This window comes from Xiphias gladius, chromosome 13, assembly GCF_016859285.1.
Source record: "Xiphias gladius isolate SHS-SW01 ecotype Sanya breed wild chromosome 13, ASM1685928v1, whole genome shotgun sequence".
Classification (NCBI taxonomy): domain Eukaryota; kingdom Metazoa; phylum Chordata; class Actinopteri; order Istiophoriformes; family Xiphiidae; genus Xiphias; species Xiphias gladius.
Window position 1 is genome coordinate 13,125,363 of NC_053412.1, and position 27,674 is coordinate 13,153,036.

At 41.2% G+C, this 27,674-nt stretch overlaps 1 protein-coding gene across 1 annotated transcript in view; it reads left to right on the forward strand.

The window, feature by feature from the left end:
- The window catches only part of dmd (dystrophin), a 334,110-nt gene that overhangs the window by 58,738 nt on the left and 247,698 nt on the right, over window positions 1–27,674 (forward strand). The gene's annotated exons all lie outside the window — the stretch shown is intronic.

Here is a 27,674-nt window from a genome sequence, read left to right on the forward strand (position 1 = left end):
CACTAACCCTCGATCCCCTAAAGAAACGGGACTCCCTACCCTACGTGACAGCACACACAATGGAGGGGTAGGGCCATGGGGGGGGTCAGGATTAGGCCTATCTTTTATGATCATTTTGGCTGTTTTGGCTTTAAAACTTTTGTGGAGTTTACAATCTTAAATGAATTGTGATTGTCATACCAGGAAGTGCCACAGCAAAATTCATCTGCACATCTTCACAAAATGGAGGCCGGCTGACATAGGGACTAGTGGCAAGTTGGTGAGACTACGGTGGCTGGCAAACTAATGGATGATACATTAGCTGTACAGTACAAAAGTATTGCATAGTCAGTAAAAATCTTGTCATTATTGTATCCATCCATCTTATTGCAGTCTCACATGAGTTTCAGTTCTCACAAAAGTCACAGTGTGTCAAATGTATGTCTGTCACTAGGAATTCATTGCTCACACTGGCAGGGGAAAGAATAAAATAGTTTCCATAGCACCCATTTCTGTTACCCCAGGAGTGGCGGGATTGATAATGATCCCAGTGGAATTGCTAGCCGCAAGCCAGTTGCAAAGCGTTGCCTCATTTTTTTTTTGAGTAAAATTAGAATTTTTCCTGCCTTTACCTCATTTTCTTCACACTGTTGCAGCATGAAGGAATTGGCTTAGCATCTGTCACTATGAACCTTGAAGTTGTCTTTATTACAACATCACATAAAAATAGAGTTGCTGTCAGTGGAAACGTGCATTTGACTTAAGTCAAATCTCTATGCTTGAAATATCTGATATCGTAGTGCGGTCACTCCAACAGTGATTTGGTTTGCACAGCAACTTGGATTGGATTAGAGACATGGTAATCTGCCCAGCTGACAGTACAAATATGAACAAATCAATGCATGCAGGTATAAATAGATAGACAGATGATTGGATGGAGGGATGAAAAATGGGATGAGATACAGATTTATGCATAGCCAATCAATGAAGCAACTCAGCAGATGGAGCCGTCTCTGGCCTGTTATAAATTGCTGTTAAATTGGCAGACATTTCTGTCATCAGGAAAAGCTCTCATCCCAACTTCTTGCTCAGGTTAGTGCAGAACAGAAAGGTAGGCCCAGATGGGAGACAAGACAGAAGAGAGAAAGAGAGTTGAAAGGCAGTCTGCCTGTTTGTGGTTATTTTTTAAAGAGGCTTGCCTTGTAGATCAAAGCAAAGGCTCCACAGAACAGCTCTCAAATGGTATTTTACATTTCTTGCGCAGTTTTCGTGAGGGGCCTTTTGCTCTGAGGAGTTCCAGCAGAGTTGAATTTGGTCCTATGATGTTGAGTGCAGCAGCTATACTTTTGGTCACACAATTCTTGTTTATTTCCTGCAGTGTTGGGGAATGTGGCTATAAACGCCTGAACCTTTAATTCGTTCTTGACATTGAAACATGAAAATTTTGCACTGGCTGTATGAGTGCATTGGAACCTATTAAAGGTAGATTCAAAAAAAGATATTTTTATGGCCTTTATGGCCGTTTTTTTCGTATGAGAGTGGAATTCTCCAACCATCCTATCACTTTTAATGTTTTTTAGCCACAAAACAATGTTGTCACAGAAAAGGGTAGATTTAATGAAGAGTGAAGAGCCTTGAAGTGTCAGTTCAACTACTTCCACTTTCGTAGTTTTCATGCATGCTAACAGTTGAAAGTCCAGCAGAAATCACATTTAGTTATCCCCTATGTAGGAAAAAATAATGTCAATGTGTTTGTTATCTGTACTGTTAAGTTTTCAATGTTTATGTGCAGTTTAATGGGCTGCAGCTGAGCAGCTAATTAGCTATAGCCTGCAAACTGCCACGGGGAGTGTAGTGTAGTTTTCCTCGCTTAATGTTTGTTTGGTGGCTCACTCAACAAGCGTAGGAGCAGGAAAAGATGTGTTTTCATGTTTGTTCAGCCCAGTCACACCAAATAACGTATGAATTACACGCCAATTTCTTAAGTCATTTTGCATTTAGTTACTGGGCATTTTTTGCTTTTCACGTGTCATTTCACACCACGTCATCTCTCTGCTGACTAACCCCTAACCATAACCCTAACTAAAACGGCATCAAGTGACACTCGAAAAGCTTAAAATGTGGAGACACGACACACAAAAAGTCCTCGAAAAGTGCGGTGCTATTTATACGCCATCCCATGATATCACATAGGTTTGTTAGTTAAGAAGGAGAGTTCAGCAAGAAAGCAAACGTGGGTTGTTGTTCGGAGGTGTACTGTCAGCTGATTAGTAAGTTGGAAAAAGCAGCTGAAATGTCTCCACAGTCAAAATGTTATATGGTGAGAAAGCACTTGAAGCAATTAACTGTTAATTGAAATGTAAGAGATGGAAGCCGTTCAACTGTTAAAGAGTAAGAGATGAAAACAATTGAAATGTCGGCTGAATTGTGATTTAAATTTTGGGCGTTGGAGATTGAAACGCTGGAGATTTGTGCGTGCACTGTATATAGTTTTGTCAGTGTCAGCTGGTATGCAAGCAGTAACAGCAGCTAAAATGTTAAATGTTAAAGTTGATCTATTGCAAATAAAAGTTCGTGTATGTGAGTTCTGACTCTGGGCTCCAAACTCTCTCATGTGGATTGCTGAAAGAGGAAACATACCATCACTGACGGGTTATAGGCCAGAAAAAAACAAAAAGGGTTCAGGCCTTGGTTACTTCAAAAAATCTGACGAGTTGTCAATAGCTTGGTGTTTGTGACTGCACCACGCCCGGTAATAAGTGAGCAGTTTCAAACTGACTGTTCCAGGTTAAATTAGATGATGCCACATGATCCCCGTGAGGAATTCTCACACCTTCTAATGGAAGGTTTGATCATCGGAAAACACTAGCCTATCTCATCCTCTGCTGGAAGCTTTGAGAGGACCAACAGGCATTTTGTGGCCAAATACGGCTTGCGGGCATTATTTTGGTATCGCTCAGTGTGACACAATTTACTCCATATTCTGTCTGCTCTAGTGATGTCGATTAATGGTGTGAGAGGACTTTTTGGTTAATATCTGCAAACATTTATGTGTGTATGAGATTTATTTGTGTGTGTGAGACAGATGTTTTTTGTGTCTATGCACCTATGTCCATTAGTATTTGTGCATTTAAGGGTCTGTATGTGTGTGTGGCAGAAAAGTAGCCCCGTCTGTGTCACTCAGTACCATCCATATTGCTTTTTCTATCAACGAGGATGCTTTTAGCCCCCAGCCAGCACTTGTTATGCTCCTTTGTGTCTGTAAGTGGGGGACCGTGGACAGAATTTTAAACCCTCTGAGTGTGTATACATGTGTGTGCATGGGGAAGTGAGTTATTGAGATGGACAGTCAGAGGGCCCGACAGATAAAAATAGAGAAAAAAACGACAGAGAAGCGAGATGGGTGAGAAACAATGTGTTGGGGTGAATTGGGGGGGAGGGAGACGAGAAAGTCTGTGTCATGAACTCTGTGTCAAACAAATTGCTTTAAAAGCAAAGTTTATCAAAGGATTTCCAGATGCATTGTGAAGAGTGGAAGGCAAAAAGAGAGAAGTAAAGAGAACAGCACAAGGGACGGATGTGGGAAGGATGGATATAAGACTTCAAATCTGTGCTGTCACAGGCTCTCCAAATTGCCTTGGATGCCTTGGAGACCATGGGTAGGATGACTTCCTTCCTTTCTTTGTTTCTCTCTCTGTCTTACACACACACACACACACACACACACACACACACACACACACTGACTCACACACCTGTAGAGTCTAGCCTCAGAGCCGACAGATATCTGTACTTGCCACTTCAAACAGTCATCTGACAAAAACGTCTTTCATGACAAAAAGAAGAGATTGATGAATACTTTCCTGTGATAAGATTGTTCCCAATTAGTCTGAATATGTAATGAAGAAATCTCATTATTGTCATATTAGGTGTGGTTAGCATGAATAGAACATGACTAAAAAGGAAAATACTTTACATGTACTGTCTGTTATATACATTAATTTTGAAATGATTGGCAGCCCTGAATGTTAAGTATATAATTCAGAATATCATCAGAAATAAAAGCAAATGAACCAGTTAGAATCAGAATATTTTAATAAAACGTCCAAATTTACTGAACCATAAAAACAAAAATGCTTTCATATAGTGAAATAAAAAACTAAAGACATAAAATATAGGCTTGACACAATTATTGCCACCCTTTTGATGAATTTCAATTAGTTCCTAAAAAAAAAGCTTAATTTTCAGTGTTCACATGACCGAAATTAACCAATGAATGATGGTTTTACTGCATAAAAAGGGGCTGATTGTTTCCAGTTTCTTTTTCACAATGGTGAAGACAAGAGCTGTCTGAGAGCAAAAGAAATGCTTTTATCAAAAAACATAACAATTCCGAAGTTTACAAGGCAATCACCAAAGATCCTGAAATCCCTGTTTCAACAGTTTGTAATGTTATCAAGAAGTTTCACAGTCATGAAACTGTTAAGACGCTGCCAGGATGTGGTGCTAAGAAGAAACTCAATGAGAGAAGTCTGTGAAGGTTGATGTGGATTGTGAAAAAAAAAACCCACGTAAGAAATCTAAAGAGCTGCAGGATGACCTGGAGCAATCTGGAGCCGTGGTTTCAACCTGTACCGTACGTCGCACACGAAACCAAGCAGGGCTCCATGGGCGAAGGCCAAGGAGGACACCACGATGAAAGAAAAGCACAAAAGGCAAGAATAATGTTTGCAAACGCTTTCAAAGATAAGCCACAGTCTTCCTGGGATAATGTTCTATGCACAGAGGAAACCAAGGTAGAGCTCTTTGGGAAGTCAATGTATTAGCTTGTTTACGGGCGACGAAATGAAACCCAAGGAAAAGACCACCCTACCTACAGTAAAACATAGTGGAGGTTCTATTGTGCTATGGGGCTGCTTTGCTGTCTCTGGTACTGGAGGCATTGAATGTATCAAAGGAAATGATGAAATCCGGAGATTACCAAGACATTTCAGAGCAAAATGTGTTACCCAGTGTCAGAAAACTAGGTTTGAGGCGAAAGGTCTTTGGTATCAGCAGCACAAAAGAATGGTTGAAAAGGAAAAAATGAACTGTTTTTTAAACTGGCCAGCAATGAGTCCTGACCTAAATCCCACTGAAAACCTTTGGAGAGAGCTGAAATCTGCCATTGCAAAAAGGACTCCTACGAACGGAAGAGCCTGAACACATGGCAATGGAAGAGTGGCACAAACTACCAGCAGACAGATGCAAGAAGCTTCCAGATGGCTACAAGAAACTTTTAGAGGCTGTTATGTGTATTTGAGTTAAAGACCATTGTCTGTTTTAAATGGACAATTCACTTCATAACGTTATAACCAGCACGTTGGTTCTGCTATTCTGGTATAATTAAATTATTGCCTGTTTAATAACTGTGCTCAGTACAAAGCGTGCTCCCTCCCAACCTGTGAGTTCAATTTATTTTCAATTCAGCATGTTACTCAGGCATGAAGCTAAAGAGCAATATTGCAAAGGCGCAAATATCGAATATCAAAATTAACGATTAAATCGCTTCCCCTTGTATCCCTGTGTACGCTCCAGATAACAAAAATATGAGTGAAGAAATTTAATGGAAACCAAAATAAAGCAGTACACACAGAGGCCGCTATGTGATTGGCTGTTGCTTTGGTCTGAATGAGCAGACGGCGAATAACATAACTAACTTTTTTGGTTTGTCTTGATTGGCAGGTAAAAACTTGATCAAAAGTGCCATTATGACATAAAATGGTGTAGTTTTGTGAAATTAAAACAGACTTTAGCGAAAGAACATTTAGAAATACAAACTACTAATGAAAAAAAAATTGCAATAAACTCTATTGTGGTAAAAAGAAGCAGGGAGAAATTGCATTTCATAATATTGAGTTTCGAAAATGTATTCGGTTATTTATTAGGTTTTTTGGGAGTATAAACCATATCCCGGTTTGAGAAACCTGGAAAAACCCTGGTTTGAGAGAGACAAATATGGTAGCTGGAATACTCCGATAGAAAGTGGGATACATCATATACTGGTTTCTGATCACGGGCTGTAACGTTCACTGGCGTGTTCTCTACTTGAGTTAGTATTCAGTCACTAAAACTAAACGGCCGTGTCCTTTTCCTTTTTTGATACTCCTCCTGAAAACGTGCCAAATAAAAGGTTTTTACTTCATTAATCAGGACCCCTACCTCAATGTCAAGTTTTTTTCCCTTACCTCGTTCCATGCTGGTGGCAACAAGTGTGCCACCGGGGCCTTTTAAAGAGAAGTGGTTTAGCGTATATGGTTGATTTGGGGTGTATTCTTATGTAAATGAGACTGATCATGCAAGAGCACATTTAGAGTGTCTGGGATTTATAGCTGCTGATGGCGCACAGCGGTGCGTACCCTGCGCATATGTACATGTGAGAAATACCAATTTTCTTGTGCATACTGCTGGTATCTTATGCACAGATTTTAAGCTCTTTCTATGCACAGCTTGATAAATGAGGCCCCAGTACTTTTAGGCAGAGAATGTTTCAATGTGAGGCCAACAAAGTAAATAATTAAATATGGGATTTGGTATTTCTCCACCAGTTTTATTCTTGGTAGTGTAGAAAAAAGGGGTTTAAAACGGCATTTAGATCTTAATGTTAGGAAATAAATAGCAATGCCTTATTTTACATGTCCGTAATTTCCTAGGAGATTTCCGAGAAAGCACAGTGTTAATGTAGAGTAAATAGTCGCAAAGTTGTCAGCCCTTTAGAGTTGAGTTAGTTGTGCTGAATTGTTGATTTTCAGTGGAATTTCCTTAAAAGAACTGGTCAATTTAAATAAATCTCACGGAATATTCGATTCAATTCAGCAGCAATTTTCATGATACAATAAGTTTTCAAATGTGACACAAATACATGCACTGAACTTGCGTGTTTTTACAAGTGACTTTTGTGTGCCTCCTCTGCAGTATCTCTAACATGGTGTGAATGGCAACAAGTCTGCAGTGAATATACTCTGAATATGATGCCCTTCGCCTAGTGTTCAACACAAACATATTCAATCTGGAGATTACACCCACCCACAGGTTGCGCCTTCCTCATTTCAATCCTACCCATGCTGTAGATGGTGCCGAACTGAGGCTTGTCGTGATTCAGCGGCGCGGAACGAAAACCTCATTGCAAATAGATGCTATCCAGAGATGAGCCCGGGCTGGTATCACACGTAGGAGACGGGATCGGCTTTCCTTTGGTTTGTGGTGAATAAAAGAGGAGCCTTGTGAATGGATGAATTCTGAAGATTAATCTGGGGTGATTGTCACTCAGTCTGATTGGGGTCCAGATATTACACCAAGCCCTGCTTATTCAGTCTGATTGTGTATTGATTTCGTGTCGACTGGTCGATTGATAAAGGCGAAAGAGGGTCATTGTCATCTCAGTCAGTTTGTACTTGTGCCGGGTGTGTGTGAGCGCGCGTGCGTGTGCTGTGTATACATACTTACAGAGAAGAAGCAGGGCAGAGGAAGGGAGCCTGGAGGAGGGAAAAGAGAGTGAAAGGAGTGCATCCATTGTATTGTCAGGAGGACTGCTTTGTGTGTGTAGTGCATGTGTGTAATCATGTTTTTGGCTGTGGCGGTTGGAGGCTTTGCACAGCCAGTTTATTCACGGATAGATGGACCTTATCATGCTGTGTCCTGCTGGTCTTAACTCAATACTGTCTGAGGAAATGAATGCTTACATCTTGTTTGTGTCTATATCACTTATAGATAATCTATATATTTATTTCTTGCAATTCACCCCAGTTGATGTCATGCATCTTCATCTTGTGTCCTCCGTCTCCTCTTGCATGTCAGCCGCCTGTCTATTTCTCTTCTTCAGCCCCTCATCCTTCCACTCATAGTCCCTCTTGATTTTACTACTTCCCCCTCTGCTCTTCACCCGCCTCCCACTCAGTTATTTGCAGCACGCCGGGCGACAGGCGGCTGCACGCAGGGCACGTACTCTTTTTGCGGATACAAAATGGAGGGTCAGTGTCCTCTCTTCCTCAGATAATATCACCAAGAATTCCGGTTGATTTACATTTATATGCAGAAAAGGCCAGTAACATGCAGGACCAAGTTCACACGCTGCTTCCACGTATTTTTTTCTCCAGTTATTGATTCAGTTTGGCCGCCGGCTGTTGGAGGCAATTTAGGTGGGTTATATTTCCTTCAGTGGTGACAAAAACTCAGCGTTTATAAATTTAATAGAATGGCACAGGTGGCCCTCGACAAATTAAGTAATCATCAGAAAAGACAATTGGTTACAGCTGCTGGCAGAGTTCATCGATGGACATTGCAACAAATAGCCTTGTGACAGTTTTCCGCGGCTCCGTTGTCTGTATCTGCGGGTAAAACACACAACGAACAACTGGGGTCGGTTGGTTCTTCGGCTCTGCTCGCCTACCTGTAAACGTATGCGCAGCGCGCCACTGATATGAGGAAAGAAAACCGCATTCAAGAAAGAAGAAGAGGCAACATGTGGCCTATAGGGGGGGAAAAAAAATGCGTTCGGCAGAGAGGGATAGAAAGAGAGAGAGGGAGAATGTGGTCCCAGCGGTGGAAGACGCAATACAGAAATACTCCATTACAAATCAAAGACCTGCATTCAAACTTTACCCTGTGTCATATTATTATATACGTTTGTTACTATTATTACAGATGCATTCACTGTAGCAACATTTTAATGTTCATTTTAACATTATATGTTGCCTTCAGTTATTGCTGTGCACTCAGAGCATTTAAGCAACATCCACGCTAACCTGCCTTCCTGGTGGAGGTTGTTGGGGCTGTATGCAGCTTATGAGGAAGAATGCAGACACTAGTTAGGGCTGAAAAAGTCCCCTGACTCCTTCAGCATTTTCTTTAAAAAAAACAAACAAACAAACATTTAGCAGTTTCGATTTACAGATAATTCTCTATAAACCAAATAGCTTTAAACAGCCGTTTCAAGGTTCATAGTTGATATTGGAAATTGCAGTTTGGATTTTTTTTCTCAAACATTTTGTATAACATCGTATTTGTATAAAAGTATCAGGTCTCTTTCAGAGAGATTATAGGCGACTATGTGGTTTCCAGTACCTTAGGTTAATAGATACTTTTTCCTAAAACTTTTTTTCATTTTCAGTGACACCATGCAACTTCTGGGAGAAGACATAACACACTCCTCCTCTTATGAATCAAAAGTTGATATGGTAAATAATAAAACCTTCCTCAATTCAGAACAGCTTTGTCGATACATGGTGGCTAATTTTATATGATGTAAATTTTCGGTAGATCTTGTTGTGTAACGGACCTAACTGAGTGACTTCACTGACCTGATGACTTTTCTTTATTTACCATTATCTGCTGATTGTAACTTGTGGCCACAGTGGTTGCTGTTCAGCAGAAGTTGCATAGTTGCAGAATAAGTTAAACATCTCCAGTGTCTCCAGTGTTTATTGCAGTCTAAATACCAAAGCAGCCTTATGAGAACTTTGCCTTAAAAGTCTTTTCTAATATTCAAAATAACATATAGTAAGGAGGTTGAAGGTCAGGACAGACTTAGGGAGAGAAGCTGTCTGTTAACCCAGACATCTTTGATGCTCTATCTGGGCATGACTTCAGTAGAAGACCACTTCCTGCCTCCTCTGTCACGTGACTTTCCCCAGAGACACTGATAGGGCTATACACGCCCCCCTTATCCTGATGTCTCCTGAGGAGCTTGAAGGGCTGAACCACGTCATCTCATTTCCTGTCCTTTGAGTTTTGGGGCCCCCCTCCTGTGACAGACCAATCTGCAGTGAGCTAATGATCTGTCTGAGCGAGGGCGAGATGGCAGGAAGAAAGGGCCATTTCTGTTTGCCTTCCGCGCATCTGTGTTTGTCTTCTTATTATTATAGCCGTGTAGTGTGCATGTGTGGCGGATGTCAGACACGAAAGTCAGCATCAATCAGCCAGTAAATATCTCTGATTAGGGAAAATTTGCACAGCGGAAGGGATGGAGAGCAAAATTAGACAGAGAGGGAAAAAATGAAAAATAGAGACGAAGAGGCGATTATAAGATCATATCAACAGATTGTGAGAGCTGCTTCCTCTGCGATTCATACGTCTTTCTACTGTCAGTACATACGTGAGCGTGTTATGTACACTTATGCACCTGACCACAGCATTGATTTCCTCGCATGCAGATTGCTTGTTATTGCTTTTTATCATGGTAGAGATACACTCACTTCTTCTGTGTGTGTGTGTGTGTGTGTGTGTGTGTGTGTGTGTGTGTGTGTGTGTGTGTGTGTGTGTGTGTGTGTGTGTGTGTGTGTGTGTGTGTGTGTCCGTCTGAGAATGTGTGTGAGCATCTCTGCTTTATTACAGTGTGTCTGTATCAATAATAGGGTTCTCGCTGCCGGGCTGCGGCTCTCAAAGAAAACAACTTAGAGATGCCCAGGCAATGCCTGGGACTTAGTGGTAGCGGCCACAGCCCGACTCTATCGCATCTTTCTCTGGACACACACTCAAATAAAACAAGAACAAGAAAAACACACACATCAGGCATGATCACAAGAGGTGGACCGACGGCAGTTGCCGCAGGAAACACAGCAGCCCTGCTCACGTCGACATGCATAAACAAATGTGGACATATATAGTGTATATCTGCACAGTTGTGACACTGTAAAGGCTGTCCATAGACAGGCAGGCAGGCAGCCAGACAGACAGACAGGTAGGCAGACTGAGGGATACGCAGGCAGACAGACAGACAGACATATAGACATATAAACACCTGCCACAGTGCTCAAAACCGCCTCTGTGGTAGTTCCCACTACAGTAGGTGTCTCCAGGACCACATTTTGCCATGTTGACACACACACACACACACACACACACACACACACACACACACACACACACACACACACACACAGACTCACAAGGTGAAAACAATACCAACCATGTTGTCGCGCTGGTAATTAACAGAGTACATCAAATACAGTGAGATCTTTTATCAGCATGCGGCTCTTCGGAGAGCCACAAAGATATTTGTTGAATGCTAACTTTAGAAGACCTTGAAATTAATACTGAATGCACAGCGGTGAAACTTTACCTCTCCCTTGTCGTACTGCGGTGATTAAAAGCTTATCTGCCACAATGTGTGTGGGTTAGGGAAAGAAACTACATAACAAACACACAACAAAACACACTTACAAAACTCTAATTAAAAAAAAAAAAAAGCAAAGCAGGTTTACAGTATATGCTCATATCTGTCACATAGTATATTACTTTAATGACAAAGTTGCACACATAAGGTCATTACAAGCATCCCAAAACACACACACACACACAAACACAAACACACACACACAGACACACACACACACACACACACACACACACACACACACACACACAAACAGCGCTCCACTGAGACTGAGTGGGGGAGTGGACTGTTAAAAGATTCAGAGCATGAGGTGCCTGGCTGATCATTACAGACCCACTGTGGGAATTTATAGAGAGACTCTGTGTGTGTCCGTGTGTGTGCGCGCAGATGTGTTTGTTTGGTGCAGAGTGGAAGATCATTATAAAGTCACGGCAGGGGTGTGAGAGAGAGGGAGAGGGCTGGAGGAGGGTTCAATCATAGGTTACCCGATGGACATCGCCCCTGCAAAGTGTGTGTGTGTGTGTGTGTGTGTGTGTGTGTGTGTGTGTGTGTGTGTGTGTGTGTGTGTGTGTGTGTTAGAGGAAGAGATAGAAAGAAGGGAGCGTTCGATCCTCGGTTTCCCGTTGGGAAACACCCCTGCAGTGTGTTTGTATGACAGAAGAAGTGGGGGGAGACAAGGGGGAGAGAAAGTAAAAGAGTGACATGGAAATTATGTGTGTGTGTGTGTGTGTGTGTGTGTGTGTGTGTGTGTGTGTGTGTATGTGTGTGTGTGTGTGTGTGTGTGTGTGTCTGTGTGTATCTCTTCACTTCATCAACACCTGCACATACAATCTCTCTCAGTATTCCATTCATGAAAGCCGCGACCACTTTCAGACACTTAGGTCTTTGTCCAGGCTTTATCCCTGGACAGAACTTCCAATTCCAGCTGCTCCTGACGTACTTCATACTTAAAATCATAACAAAGCAAATAAAAACAAAAAACTGCTAGCTGCCAGAGTTGTAATTGTAAGAAAAGAAATCCCCAAAGTTAATTGCATTAAAGGGATTTTTTCATTCAGTACAACCAGTCTTATTCTGCGATTGTGATGGTTTCAATGGGTAAATGCACCAATTAGTAAACCAGAATGCAGCCCCTCATCAACTGCTACTGTCAAATCTATAGCCCTTTGTGAATTGCGGCGCACAAGTTCATTATTTTTATTATGTTTCATTCAGATGAACTGTGCAGCCTGGAAATGCAGAGGTCCTGGTGCTGCTGCAGAAGTCTGCCTGCCGTGCATGCATAAATCAGCTCGGTGTTGTGTGGTGTTGTAAACCTGACCTGGAAAAGCGCAAGAAAGTGTAACCCTCTCAAATTGACTTGTATTAGAGTGTTAGACTTGGGTGCTCAGTGTTGAAATGAAAAAGTTAAGAAAAAGTTATTTCATCCTGTATTCACTGGGATGTTAAGAACTGACTTTGAGGAAAACAGCGATTAGAAAATTCAGTCAGTGTGTTACAGCTGGAAACACACTAGTGGATCAGCATCACACCAGGCCCAGGTACAAAGCAAATACAAATTTTTTTTAATTTCTGCTGCCTCTTAATACAGACTCCCAGACAGTAGCCTATAACCTTACTAGAATTAAACAAAAACAGAGAACAAACCCCGCACAATTAAACAAAAATAACTGACAATGAATTTAAAAAAGGGGCCATGGACACAGCTGCGGGTGCAACAGATATTAATGAATTATAAATATATCAAATAGCCTGACACTTATTATACAGCGACAGCAGAATAAAGCATCACCAAGATAGACAGGTACATATTGGATATGTATGAGCCATTTAAACATTACAAAGGCTGCAGCCAACAAACACACACCTTAAAGTAGAAGCCTGATCTTTTTTGCCTACTGTCTGCTGCATACATGCAACACTCAGTACTATTCAACAGAAGTGAGCTGCAACCATGAATGTATTAAGAAAACTGGACACTGCGTTCCAAGATGGTGGCCCATTCATTCCTACGGAATTTTCTCACTGGGTGCATTCCTCAAACACATGTTTTTTTGACCTCGTGCTCTATGGACTTCCTCTATGGGCACTTCTTCGTGCCCATGGAGCACGAAAAAGTCTTTTTGGGCCAGTGTGCGCAGCGTCATCCTGTAATACCAGGTGTGGCTACTATAGTGGTCAGGATCTGCTCACAGCCCCGTGCTGCTCCTGGGGAAAACCCATCAGAGAGTGTGTTGATGTACTCACCTTTTAACTGCATTCTCCACAGTTTGCTTAACTTCTTCTCTCTCTCTTGTTAACATTGTTGAGCTTGAAGAATGAGGGCTTGGCTGTCTCACTGCTGTGTAAAAATGAGCAGAATGTACCTGCATAGCTCACTGAAATGAGAAGACACGCCTGCCTCAAAACACTCAAGGTGTGGGGAACAATTATTCTCAGAATTTCTCTTTTTTCCCATAAATGCTACATATACTCAACCCTACACAATGCAGTGTCTTGGTGTACACTGTTAAACAGTATATCATCTATACTTTTCAATACAATAAATGTAGAAGTACTTACCTTAGTGCAGCCTTATCCACTTAATCTTCTGTATCCAATGCAACATGCCCTGTGGCTGTTTTGCATTCTGCTCTTGAGGCCAGTGTCAGTGGAGGAATTGGTATCTCTGCCTCTTAAATGATGGATTTCTCCGTGTATGTCTGTGGAATATCAGTTCAAAATGATTAATCTAGAAAGAGGCCCTTGCTCTTTGATTTTGAGGGGCAGACAGCAAAACCTGACAGTTGCCATTGATGTTTTAGATTGCTGAAAAATTGCTAAAAGTGCTATCAAACTCCATCGCTGTTTTGCTTAAAATATCTTGATGGGATGTGACATTTTCCACGTTTGGCCACAGAAATAAGGAAAATAGCCAAGAAACAATGGAACAGGCCCAGAAGTACAAGATGCATCATCATGACTTTTTTTTCTCAGTGTAACCCATTTCGAAAAGTACAGCAGTGATGTAGCAAGTGCACAATAAACAACTTCAGATAGCTCATCAAAGAGGATCGCAGTCAAACTGGATTCATTAGCGGGAAATTGACTTGACAAGCGTGACCAGGACGAGCAGGCTATTGATCAGCTGCTGTCATCAGTATAGGTGATTTGTGCTGGCAGCAATAGCCTCAAGAGGAAAGAGTCGGGAGAGGCAAAGCAGGAGGAGTTGCAGAAAACTGTACAAATTATCAGGATGCTACTAGAGCAAGGTGTAGCCCCCCATTGCAATTCTATAGACCAGCAATCCCATTTTCTGTCTTCTTTCAAGATTCTACCTTTTATTTCTGGAAAATTAAAACAGTTCAAGTTCTATAGGAAATGGTTTGAAATAATTGTAACTAGACGGACATTTTTTCTTACTATTTTAAGGAAAAAACGTTTTAGACCATGCTCGCAGCTCTGTGAAGCTGTACTTTGTCACAGCGGTGCTTTGAGCTAAAAGCTAACACTATCATGCTACCATGCTCACAATAACAATGATGACATGCTGATGTTCATGCAGCTATGATATTTACCATGTTCACCATCTTAGTTTAGCATATTAGCATCCTAACATTTGCTAATTAGCACTTAACACGAAGTACAGCTGAGGCTGATGGGAATACTATTAATTTTGCAGGTGCTTAGTCATAATAAGTGTGAAATGAAAATCAAATGAAAATGGTGACCTGATGATGGTGCTAGATGAAAAGTCAGAGGATAACCAAAGTTATTACAGTTCATCGTGATGGGGTACATGAGTGTGTGTACCAAATGTCACGGTAATCCATCAAACACTTGTTAAGATATTTGACTCAGAACTATATATGTGAACCATCTTGGTAGTGCTAGAGGAAAAGTCAGGGTATCACGAGTGTCAGCAGAATTCATCCTCTGGGGAGCATGGAGGCTTGTACAAAGTTTCATGGCAATCCCTCCAATAGCTGTTGAGATATTTCAGTGTGGACCAAAGCGGTGGACTGACTGACAGACCAACCAACAGACCGATACTGCCATTAGCTAAAAGCTAATAAACAGTTTCTTAGTGAGATAGATATTTTTTCCAGTATAAAGTTTAGTATAATCATATACTGTAATGTAGTAACCAGCTAGCATTAATATGCTGCTTATAAGTGAGGCACGCTGTAGGAAATAATAATCAAATAATATATCATATAGTACGAGAACACTTTGAAATGGGCCTTTCTTTATAATGAACACTTTACTTGTGGAACTGAAGTACATTTTGCGGATGATACTGGGAGTTTGAATCCAGGACTGTCACTTGTAATGAAGTATGGTGTGGTGTTGTGTCTATAACTCGAGTAAAGGGTGCTTAAAAAACTGATTCCATCACTCTGAATTTTTATGGAATGTAAAGCTGGAGTCCATTGTGATTTTGAGTGCTAGACAAAAATGGTTCAGGGGTTATCTAGGCGTCCTTGTCCCTATGGCTGGGACTTAGACAGACACTGAAAATCTGCATGAGGACAATGACTATGGCATGATCCTTCTTCCTCCACAGCCTCTCTCAAGTGTTTGTGACAGGCAAGTTTCAAGTTAGAATTTGTGTCACTGTGTGAAGCAGAGTGTCACTGAAAAAGGGCAGGAGAGCTCAGTTATTTTGAGACGCTCTGGGTCTGTTTCTGGTAAAGCTTGGATATTCTGCTTAGAATTTATTTTGAAATTGGATGATTCTGAAGAAGACAGTTTAAAGCAGGACTCATCAACCTGGCGGTTTTTATTGTGTAGCAACTACATAAAATGCATTGTATTATGAAATGAGGCTAGTGCCAACGGCTACTGTTCGCTACAACTACAGCACAACAAACCCGTTTTCAGCTGTTAACTTAAATGGATCATATTTGAATATTTTAGGGAGGAATATTACAGGCACAGTGAGCTGTTAGTTGAAAAGGCTTTCACTAAGGTTTGTATGAACCAACACACCTCCAAACAGTTTCTCTTGGAAATGGAATGGCAATGATGTCCCAGTCATATCAATGACCTGTAGCTGATATCTGCTACCTTTTCTTTTTCTTCTGTCTTTCACATTCAAAGGTGTGTCTGCAGGCTTTGGGAGGAGATGAGGGTCGTTCATTTAATGCTGTTCCTCCAGCTGGGCAGACACTGTATTGATTTGTCCCAATTTTAACCAAGATTTGGTCGCTACCGACTAATTTTAGAAACAGGATGAATTTCGGCCAGATTGGTTGTCTTTTGATTTGCAGTTTGAGGTGGTGACTGTGCCTGATCAACTACCTGAAAGATCAACGATCTGGCAGGTCAGAAATTTTGTTGCTTGTCTGAGCAGTTCCACATCAGATTTCCCACATGGCTCCTGTCAGAAGATACATATTAACTGTAGTGAGCTTGTTTTAATATTGTAGGAGAATAAAAATGCACAGGTAGTGTTTATAGTGTTTGCGAAAATGAACAATATGGAGATGGCATGTAACATGTTAAGAAGACCATGTTTAATCAGGTGCATTTTAAAATATTTAATCATGACATTGTTCTTTCCCTAAACTTAAAGGTACTCCAGAGATTTAGAATTGCATTAACATAAAGTTGAGGAACTTGCAAGAGGCTGCTTTTTGAAAATGGTCAAATTCAATGCAACGGAGTCTGAAATAACCTGACTTTTAGTCCTTAGTAAGTGTCAAGCTCCAAAGCCCTGGATTATACAATTCCCAAAAAGCCAATTTTAATAGGATGAATTGTTACACCCTCCCTGCCTGGTAAATGCCCACATCTTTCAAACTCCACGCCTCCAGTCCTAACAGAGGCTCTCTTTTATCCAGGCCCAAGCTGAGATGACCCTGATGACATCACTATGACGTTATCAGGGTTATTTTCTCGCACCTGACACAGGTCCTCCGGAGCCACAGAAGACATTATACAACAGTTGTACCAGGCTGAGTGGTACACCCGATGACAAGTAAACTCATCTTAACGTTTAATAACTGGATTGCCTCTTTAAATATATTTAACTATATTTTTTGCGCCAGTCTTCCAAAATAGGGATAGCACACAATTCTTTATTCATAATTTCTCTATGATATTTCAAATGCCACAGACTAGACCATAAATTAATTTGCAGTAAGAATTCACTTATTTCTAGCATGTGATTGGGGTTGCAACAATCCAAGGTCAAATCACTGTGACATACAGTATCTGTTGTCTAATGGTGTGGAGGAGGGGTTGGTTTATAAGAGACAACATGTTCACTGTTACCCTTTTTCCACCGTCGCTCTAGATAGAGAGGCCAGGAAGAAAGAGACAGATTGAGATTAACTGTGAGAGAGATAAAGATGGAGGAAGAGAAATAAAAGAGGATAACAAGATATATTGAGAGGGTGGGGAGACTGGAGAGAGGAACAGAGAGATGGGCTTCATCATGGGCTTGACGGAGCTGACTGTAGACAGCTGAAGTGGTGGTTGATATTTCACATTGAAGTAACTTGCAGCACTGTTTGTCTTCTCGTCTCTTGGCAGGAGCGCCGGTATTTTTAGGCCCTGTTACAGTATTTCTCAGCTGGGCAAGAGAGAAAGAGAATGAAATAGAGACAGATGGGGAGAAAATTGTGAGGAAAGAAAAGGCGATGTGGCGAGAGACTCAAAGGTAGTGAGGCTGAGAGGAGAGGGTGTGTATGGAAATGGAAAGAAAGGCGAGGTAATGGATAGGTGTTTGAGAGAAAGAGCGAACATGTAAGCAAAGTAGATGCAGGGCAGTGGGAAAAGATGAAAAGTGGAGTTGTTTTTTCTCTCTCTCTCTCTCTCTCTCTTTCTCTCTCTCTCGCTTTTCTGAGAGTACTAAAATGAGTGTGCTTTTAAGAGCAGCCAGGGAAATAAAATAAGATGTGTGTAGCACTCATTTGTTCCTAGAAAGGAACAACGAATGACAGCTTTCCATTTATCCCCAAACCTAGGTACAAAATGGGCTCAAGTGATGTAGTGACAGACTTTAGCTAAATATTTATTTTCAGACTTGAGGATTGACTTGAGACTTGTTGCAACAGACCTGACACTTGAGTTTGCTCTGACAGACTTGAGACATAAATTGAGACTTGCTTCGACAGACTTGAGACCTGAATTGAGACTTACTCTATGAGACTTGAGACTTGACTTGCTCTGACAGATTTCAGACTTAAATCTAGACTTGCTTTGACAGACTTGAGACCCGAGTTGGACTTCCTGCAACAAATTTGAGACTTGATTTGAGACTTGATTTGAACGCGCTCCGACGGATTTGAGAAATGACGTGGACTTATCTTGATATCCTGAAGTGTCTTTCTTCCCTAAAATAGTAAGGACAGCAGACAGTCTTCGACACTTTAAAAAGGAAAATCTCATTGCTTCTAAAAGTTCCCAATGCTGCAAAGTCTGTGGTGGCTTTCTCAACACCGCTACCGATCACAGTGGCCTGGTTCTCCCCAGCTTGCAGTCAGTCGGCGAGCCTCTCGAATCAGCAGTCTACCCTGCAGGCCAGTTGGTCTTGCAGCCATTAGCCATAGGAGAGAAAGTGTACATTGGCATTTTAGAAAGAGGAAGGTAGGATGCGAGATTGATTTACAGTTCTACCTAAGCACAATGCTGCTCACAGCGTTAAATGACATTGCACTGGTGTATTTTCCTAGCGCTGCAAGAGCTTGACTATCAGTCACCAACTGCTTACTCAAACAGGCTCCTTCAGAGTAACACTATGTGATTAGGCGAGCAACAAAATGTCATCCTGGCCTCTTGACTCGACCAGTGACATAGCTCTTGCGTAGGAAAAGTGGAGGGAAATATATAGAGATGAATACAGGAGGAGAAATTTAAATAAACTTCAAAGATGGAGGGCAGAGAGACGAATTCTTGTCTTGTTTAACTCAACACTGTAGGTGCAGCATGACACACTGCCCAGGGCTAGTTCTGCTCCCACTGGGGCCACTTATACTAAACCAGTGCACTCACTCCTGGTATGCAATGGCAGGGAGAGAAGCATCTTCCAAAATTTTCATCTAAATGAATAGATTTCACATGGAGGGCAGGAAAAGGAGGTAAAAAGAAATCTCACTTCTGGGATAGCATAATGAGCTGTCAAGAGTTTGATGTTAGTGAGTGGTTGTTGTTCACTTGAGCTTCCAACTTACTTCAAAAGTTTACTTCAGGTGGTTTGAAGCAGTAAGCAAATTACTGTTCTGAGTCATTTTTCTCCTTTTATGTACACAGTGCAGCTGGGAATCAGGTTTAGCCACAACAGTTAGGCAGCCCAGCACAAATTAGAATAGATGGAGTGGGATCCCACATCAGAGTTCTCTCATCCATCTCCGGACAGTTTTAAAAACATGAAGGGGTGAAATCTTTAGAAATGCCGCTGATAAGGCACCATTAAGCATCCTAAGAAAAATATAAGCAGATTGGGGCCGAGACCACGTAATTTCACATCAAGTCCACAGTAGAGCACAGCTGAGTCTCAGTCAAGAGTGAGACTGCCAAAAATACACAGTTTTTATTAATTTATTTTTTTTATTCCGCTCCTCTTCTCCTCAGTACACCGGCCTCGCACTGGCTATTGCAAAGCTGCATCGGGACTGTTTTCCCTGCCGTCCTGTTATCTCTGCGGAAAGATTGCATGGGCAGGCGGCAAGTTGTGGATATCAAGGTCAAAAAAGACACCAAATAGACTAATGTGGGTTGTAGGTTGTAAGTAAACAGTCCGCCTGCTACGGTGGCATCTCACTTTAAACTGCTATAGCAAAGTATGTAAAGGCTTTTACCTTTAACCACTTTTTTGACAGGTTTGGAAAGAAACGGAGCTTACATGTTAAGTCATCTAAATGCAATTGAAATAAAGGTTATATCCTGAAAAAAAAAACTTAAACCTTTTCAACAGAATTTAGTCTAGTTTCAGTAAATGATTCTAATGGCAGCTCATCACTGTTATCAGCTGCTTCAACAACAAGCTTTGGAAAGCAAAATCCAGAAGCTCCGTGATATCCGTTGCACTTTAACTCATCTCCACGCCTGTGTTCTGAGCAGCATGCCGACAAAGGACCAGCCAGAAGCCATGTTACCATTGTGCGTATTTTTTCTTTTCTTTTTTTTCCTTTTTTGCGACATTTCAAAGGTTCGCTTCAAATTCGCTTGACAGTTATATGGAAACAAGATTATAGACCACTAAAGAGGCCGGACAGCCCCCAGGTCTCTTGCAGCTGGTAACTCTCTGCATGTTTCCAGGCCACTTTTATAATACCTTTGGTTTCAGATTTTTGTTAAATCATGACTTCAAGAATCATGAATGACTTCCACATTCGTACAGACTTCCTTCACCTGCTGGAGGGAGAGAATATGACTTAAACTTAAAAAATGGAAAAAAAATTGAACTGTAATTGTGGTATGTACAAAAGTTTGGGCACCCTATTAAGTCAGTAGCTAGCAACCCCCCACTGGCAGATGTCCCGGCTCTAGCAGCTGAGAGTCTTTCTTTTCTCCATTTTGGAATTTCCACCCACTCCTCCTTGCCTCAGTTCAAGTTCTGAGATATTTTTAGGCTGTGTTGCACACAGAACTTTTAAGATCTACACACACATTTTTAATGATGTTCAGGTCAGGGGACTGTGGGGACTATCTTAAAGGCTTCAGCTTGTGTTTCCTGAAATAGTTCCAGGTGGATTTTGAGGTCTGCTTTGGATCATTGTCCTGTTGTGGAGGCCAGCCTCTTTCCAGTTTCACTGTCTTGACTGGCTGCATAATGGGCAGAGGTTTCATTTACTTCTTTTCACTTTAAAACTCAACATAATATGTAATTTTCTGTATGTGTATTTGCAATAGGTAAATAAGTGACAGATGCTCCACGTTCATTGATGAAAAATGAAATCTGGCACGTAAACTTATTGGAATGACCCGTGCTCACTTCATCATCGTTGACCAATGAGGCACTTTGCTTTCCATGTTTTATTGTTTTTTTTTTTGTTCCCTTTATCCCTCGATTGCCTATTTTCCTCAGTATGACAGCCCGTGGATTGATTTCTGTCCCAAAGCCCAGTGGCTTCTAATCAAGTATATATTTGGTTTTGTTTGTAGAAAGATAATGGTTTTGGGTCAAAAATAAGATTTATCAATATGTCAATCTGATTTATCAATCTCATGTACTGTGCATCCGCTTTTGCTTGTAGTCACAGCAAAGATGTTCCTCTTTGGTATTCTGAATTTCATAAAACCGATGCACTGTGTGGAAAGATACTTGTGGCATGGTATATACCGACAAATAGGATTAAGGAAACAGAAGATCTGTGTCTCAATTCGTGGTTACAAGAGTTGGACCAGTAATGAAAGACAGGCTTGTCCATGCTTTAAAGGATTTGTAAGCGCTGTCTGACCAGACCGCTTGTCTGAAACATCTTGTTTTATAATATTTTATAATACAAATTGATAGTGAAAACTCTAGAGGAACACGGTCATGCAATATTCAGTATCATTTATCAACTTTGTATTCACATGAGTATATATGGGAAATGTACTATATGTATAAAGCGAGATTCTGAACAACTGGAGGAGATGCATGGGTTAGTTTCTAATCATCATTCTTGCTGACTCTTGACACGTGATTTTGATGAAACATGTCAACAAGATGCCTCTCACTACTATGTTCCATCATGCTGACCCTATTAAATCTCTATACTTAAATTGTTGCAGTCATTTAAAGCCTCAAAACACATATTAAAATCATTTCCGACTGTTATATAGGAGTAAAATAAAGGCTCGATAAACTCTACCATACATCAGCTATTTTATTGCGAACCCAGAGAGAGCTGTGATGGATGGAAAGATGGAAGTATCCGTTTCTATCGCAAAAGCAATCTCAAATCAAACACAGACTTTATTATAGATCAAAGTGTTGTTAATTAAAATAATAGTCGAATAATAACCTAAGCATGTAATATCGTGGAGATGCAAGCTGCATTAAAGCAGCAAAAAGCTAGATAAATGGCATTTAAAAAACAAATGGAAAAAACAAGTTTATTCTCACATCAGGGCTCAAAACTAACTACTTACTTTGTGATCTTTTATTGAAAGCCGGTCACCATTTGAGAGGTGGGTAAATGTCATTAAGGTGCTTTTATCCTCCACTACAGTCCCTGGGAGACAAACAGAGACGGAAATCATCGGTTCTCCAACTTTTCTGTCTAGCCCAAAGACAGTGGCTGGCATTGACTTGCATTCCTTTCACTTAAAAGTTTAAATCGAATCAATTGTTCCCTGGCCAAAGGCCTGCGCATCAAATTTCATAGAAGTGGGTTAAAACCATAACCGCTGTGGCTCTTTCACTTCCCCTGAAGTCAAAAGTCTGAAATCCAATATAGCAAAGTGTAAACATAGCCACTAATGGGCTGACAGGGTGTCATGCTGCAGTTACAGACCGGAGGCTTTATTAAGTCAGTTCGTTGTGTCTGCACTTAGCCGAGAAGAGAGGGGAGTCCGCTTTTTCTTGAGCTCCGCCCCTCCACAAATCCCCTTAGATCCCCTTGAGCCAATTAGGGACTGGAGAAGTGTAAATCAGGAAGCAAATTGGTCTTTTGGCTAATCTCTCTGGGGAATGGCTAGCAAGAGAGGGGGGAAGAGGGGGAGGGTGGAGAGAATAAAAAGCGAAAACTTTGGAGATTGAAGAGAGGAGATAGATGGGGACAATTTAAAGAAGAGGGAGAGGTGAGATGAACAAGACAGGGACGAAGAGGCAAAAGAAGAGCAAGAGGAAGAGAATGCAGGGAGAGGAGGAGACAGGCGAAACAGTTTGGAAAGGATGAGAAAAAAAGAGGATGAAGGGAAGTATAGTGGAAAAAAAATAGTAAATAGATGTAGGTTCATACAAGCGTGCCTGTACATATTTGTTTTTGTACTATACAGATGTAAGGATCGAGTGTGTATGCTCACCCCCATGTACGTCCCATATGTTGGGTGATGTATCACCGGCAGCTTTACCTACACGTCATCTGTTTTGGGCTCAACTCCCCCCCTCCCCACCCCAGCAAACACACACGTACATGGGCAGATGCTTCAAGTGGAATGGAAAACCAAACAAAAAAAAAAGAACAAAAAAAAAAAAAAAAGATTAAAGCGCAGTACTACAGTCACCACAGGGGAACACCGGATTATAACTGGAAATATACACACTTTGCGTCCATGCACACACGAGCACACTCTAACACGATATATAACCGTGAGCCTTCCCCGCTCCCCAAGGGCACTTCAGGCCCTGATAAGTGATCAGAGTGAGCGTGTATACCAGATAGTGTTTGAATGGGAGTTGTTTGTGGAAGCTCATCTTGTTATGAAGGGAGCTCATAGTCGCTCACTTTCCCCATCATCAAATTAAAGACACGCCTCTTATACTTCTGCACTCTCCTTTTGCCTCATACATGCTTACCTGCAGCTCTCATGAACAGACATCGGTAAACAGGTCAGTGTAATTGCAGGGGTCCGGCTTGTGTCATGTCCAAGCCCACACGCTATCAGGCACGCTGCAGGCCTTGGGGCCGCTGAGAGAAAACTTACTCTATCTGATGATTTCGTACTAAATTCTTAGCAGTGTTTTATTGTTTTTTGCATTCATTTCAAGTTACACCGGAGAGCAAACCTGAAGCCGCAACCACACCAAAGGTAAAAACACTGTACTCCTGCATGAAAATCGACCGTTCGACTTTGCCCGTCGAACTTTCCGTTCTCGTACGACACATTGACAATGATAATGGTGGCAGATTTCCCAGAGTCCTGAGTCATTTTTAAAACAAAAGCTCTTTGATTACAGACAGAGGCCGACAAAAACAGACCTCTCGTTTCTACTCTGCCCAAGGAGAGACTCCCACCCTACCTATAGCTGGGTATAATAGGACAATGTGATTCGTCTTTTGTATTTTTTGCTCTGCTCCACTTGAAAACATCCTATGTGTTCATACACAACAGAACACACTGGTGTACTACTCCAGTAAAATGAGGGGAAACAATATATACTGTAAGTCCAAACTACTATAAAATAAAAGGATTGTCTTTATAATGCCTGACGGTAACTTCACGCCCATGGATGCTACTTATGCTTAGCTGAAATTCAATAGGTCTTTTACACACTTTTACACTTACACTTTTACCATACTCGTGCAAATGCATTAGATGCACAGATAAATGTGACGAAGTGAGCTGATATTTATGTAATCGTGGTACACAGCCGGAGAGCAGTCAGCCGAGAATTTAACAGGAGCGGCAGCAATTATTAGAGCTCCTATCTACATGTTTGAGTACTTTTTTCTGGACTGTTTCAACGCAGCACAGTCCTCGCTGGCGAATGTGTTTCCCCTTCAAATAAAAGATGTAGTCCATCTTAAGCATTCAGTGCCACACTCTGCTGAAGTGTGCCCCGTGGTTCAGGGGGGAGTTTTTCCCGCGGCTCCTACCGACTGCAGTACAGTTGAAAACCCGAAAACCCTCGGAAAAAAACAAAACAAAACAAAAAAAACCCATCTGACATTTTTCTCCAATTAGTGTGTGTTTGTATGTACTCCAGTGCGGCAAAGCTTGAGCAGCTGATAGTGTAAAATGTGTCGGCTTATGCTGGTTTACAACAGAAGAGGAGTACTCAGGATTTAAGCCTGATATAATGTAAGACCAGCTTGTACTCACATGTGACACAGTAAATCTACTTTTAACTCATCTGTTACCACTGTCGAGTTTTGATCAAATACCACATCCAAATGTTGTTTATTTTGGTGTGTTTTAATTATACAAATAATCTAATGCAATGTGGTCGTGCAGTGTGTTGTATGCTGTGATAGGGATTTATCTATCAGTAGTATGAGATGTTTCCTTCTTGTATTTACCAGAAATGATCACTGACTTCCCTCTTCTGGATAAATTTACACCCGTAACATTTGGACGGTTGCAGATTAGTTGTTCCTCAGCCTCCGAGCTTCAACACTTTCAGTTTGAACTAAAATCGTGGATACTACATTATAGTGCCGAGTCTCAGGTTTAACTTGAGTTGGTTTACATCAATATTGAAAGAACTGTGTGGGAGATATAGCCCTTTAAACACGTAGTGCCCAAAGTTTAGGGGTTCAAAAGTAATTGGACAGATACACATGAAGTCACCAAATCATCATATTTAGTATTTTGTGGGAAAATCCTTTGCAGTCACTGACTGGCTGAAGTCTTCGACCCACAAGGTCATGAAGTCGTCTCTTGATCGTTGACAAGGAAACATGCACGCCTACATCCTGGAGAGCAATCTTGACTTGTGCAATCATAAAGGGGTTTTTCTTCACCATGCAAATGATTTTCTCCTCATCCACCAGACTTGTGCTCCTCGGTCTACCAGCTCGTTCACACCTGCTTTTTTTTAGACCGAACCCAACTGCTGATTTTGGCAAACCAACAACCTTTGATATCTCTCTGATAGGTTTTTGTTTTTTTGAGCCTCGTTATATCTTCATCACTCCCGTGGTCACCTCTTCACTCCTCATACTGACAGACAATTCCACCTCAATCTAAATGGCAGCTCTCAGCTCTCAGCCCTTAGTCAACTCTGAGCTTTTTTGGGGGGTGAACTACCATTGAAGCGACACACAGCTCCAAAAAAAAAAATTTAGTAGCCAAGGGCTGTATCTCCCACACAGCTCTTTCCAGAGACTTGGCACATTAATGTAGTATCCATGATTTAATTGAATTTATTTTTTTTTAAAATTGCCTAAAGCCTAAAGAACAAAAAAAATGTGTAACTGTCCAAATACTTGCGGTCTGGAGTGTATATCTAGATTGGATGGGACATCCCTCATATCGACCTGTCTAGCTGTGATTTAGCAGCTGTGCTTTAACTCTTGTAAATAAATTGTGTGCAAAGTGAAAACACAAATCAAATTGCACCTGTCACTTCTTCCAGTCTTATAAACACAATCTAATGATATAGCAATCGTTTTAGAATTTTTTCTCACTCATCCATACAAATAGCCGGAGGCATTTATATCAGAGCTAACAGGAGAGGGGGAGGGAGGTTTATACTGCTGTTGTTAATGCTGTTTGACAGACTATAAAGTTTGTACGTTCTATATTTAAAACCGTGCCTGCTTATAGGTTTCAAACAGTTTAAAATTAGACTATTGAACTTTTGAACAAAAAAAGACACATAAAAAGACACATAACAGCCTACATCGTGTAATTTTTTTCATATTACAAAAAAAGAAGAATTTCTGGGGAATTTGAGCCTTAATGCAGTGCATGCTGGGAAGTATATGTGAATAAGCTAACAATGTTTCCGAGTGACTTGAATCGGACGTTCTGTCAACTGAACTCATGATCTGATCTCTGCTGAAAGTCCTAGTTAAACAGTTTAAGCTTGAATCCGACACACAGAAGTGAGCAGAACTTTGTCTGTTTGTAATGAATCACAGATTCACAGTTATCAGGACTCCCGCACCTACACTGAAAAAGAGACCAGCTTCATTTGTTGGCACAGTTTCCATTTTCACTGTAAATGCTGCCAATTGAAGTTTCTAAGGGCTAGCCACTTCTTACTGTTATTTATGCCAAAGAACATAAGTGTCAATTTTTTTACAGTGTGGAGCCCGGGGACGGTTATCTTAGCTCAGCATGAAGACCGTAACCACTGTCCTGGGTACAAAAAAAACAAAAAAAACAAAACAAAGCAAAACCAAAACCTAATAATGCCCGGTATCTGTACATGAAGCGAAACGTAAAAAGGTCGGCTGATTTTACAGGGAGCTACATGCTGGAGCTATTTTGGATTTTCGATGTGGCCGGGCTAGACTTTATCTCTGCTTTCTAGGCTTATCGACTCCTGGGTCTAGCTTCAGATTTTAAACACACAGATGAGAGGGATATCGATCTTCTCATCTAACCCTCGGCTACAAAGAGAATAACTGCATTTCCCAAAATGTTGAACGACTCCTCTGAAATCAGAGCTCCCTACCTTCGCCATGTTTGCCTCTGCACTTCCTCTTGCGTTCTGGATGTTGTGACATTTGAATTAGAAACCTCGCTATATTTCTAAATATGTCTCTGAGCACCTGACTTGGGTGATGCAGTAGTTTTGTGTTTATGGCTCTTTTCACATCCATATTTTATGTGTCTTTTGATGCAACTATGCATGAGTTTGATATAAGAGACACAATTCACAGAGGAAAACTACATCTTCAGCCGTTTTCTCTGCTGCTTTTTGAAGCATTTTGGGAGCTATTTTTGAAAGTCCATTAAAAATTTCTGCTCTGGCAGTTGATAAAACGAAAGTTGTCGAAAAAGAACTGAGGGTCAATAGAAAGTTACTGCTAGCCACCAGAGATGGACTCAATGAGGCCAGTACTATCCATTAAGCTTGAGGTTACGCCGGTGCTTTTTGCATGTCTAAACAGGTCGGTGCAGGGCTGTGCAGCGGGGGTTTGTGGGTTTTCACATCACGCAGAGGCTCTTATGTGTAACTTAATGAAAGTTGTGAATCTCAGAAAAAACTTCTACACTATGTGCACAAATGCAC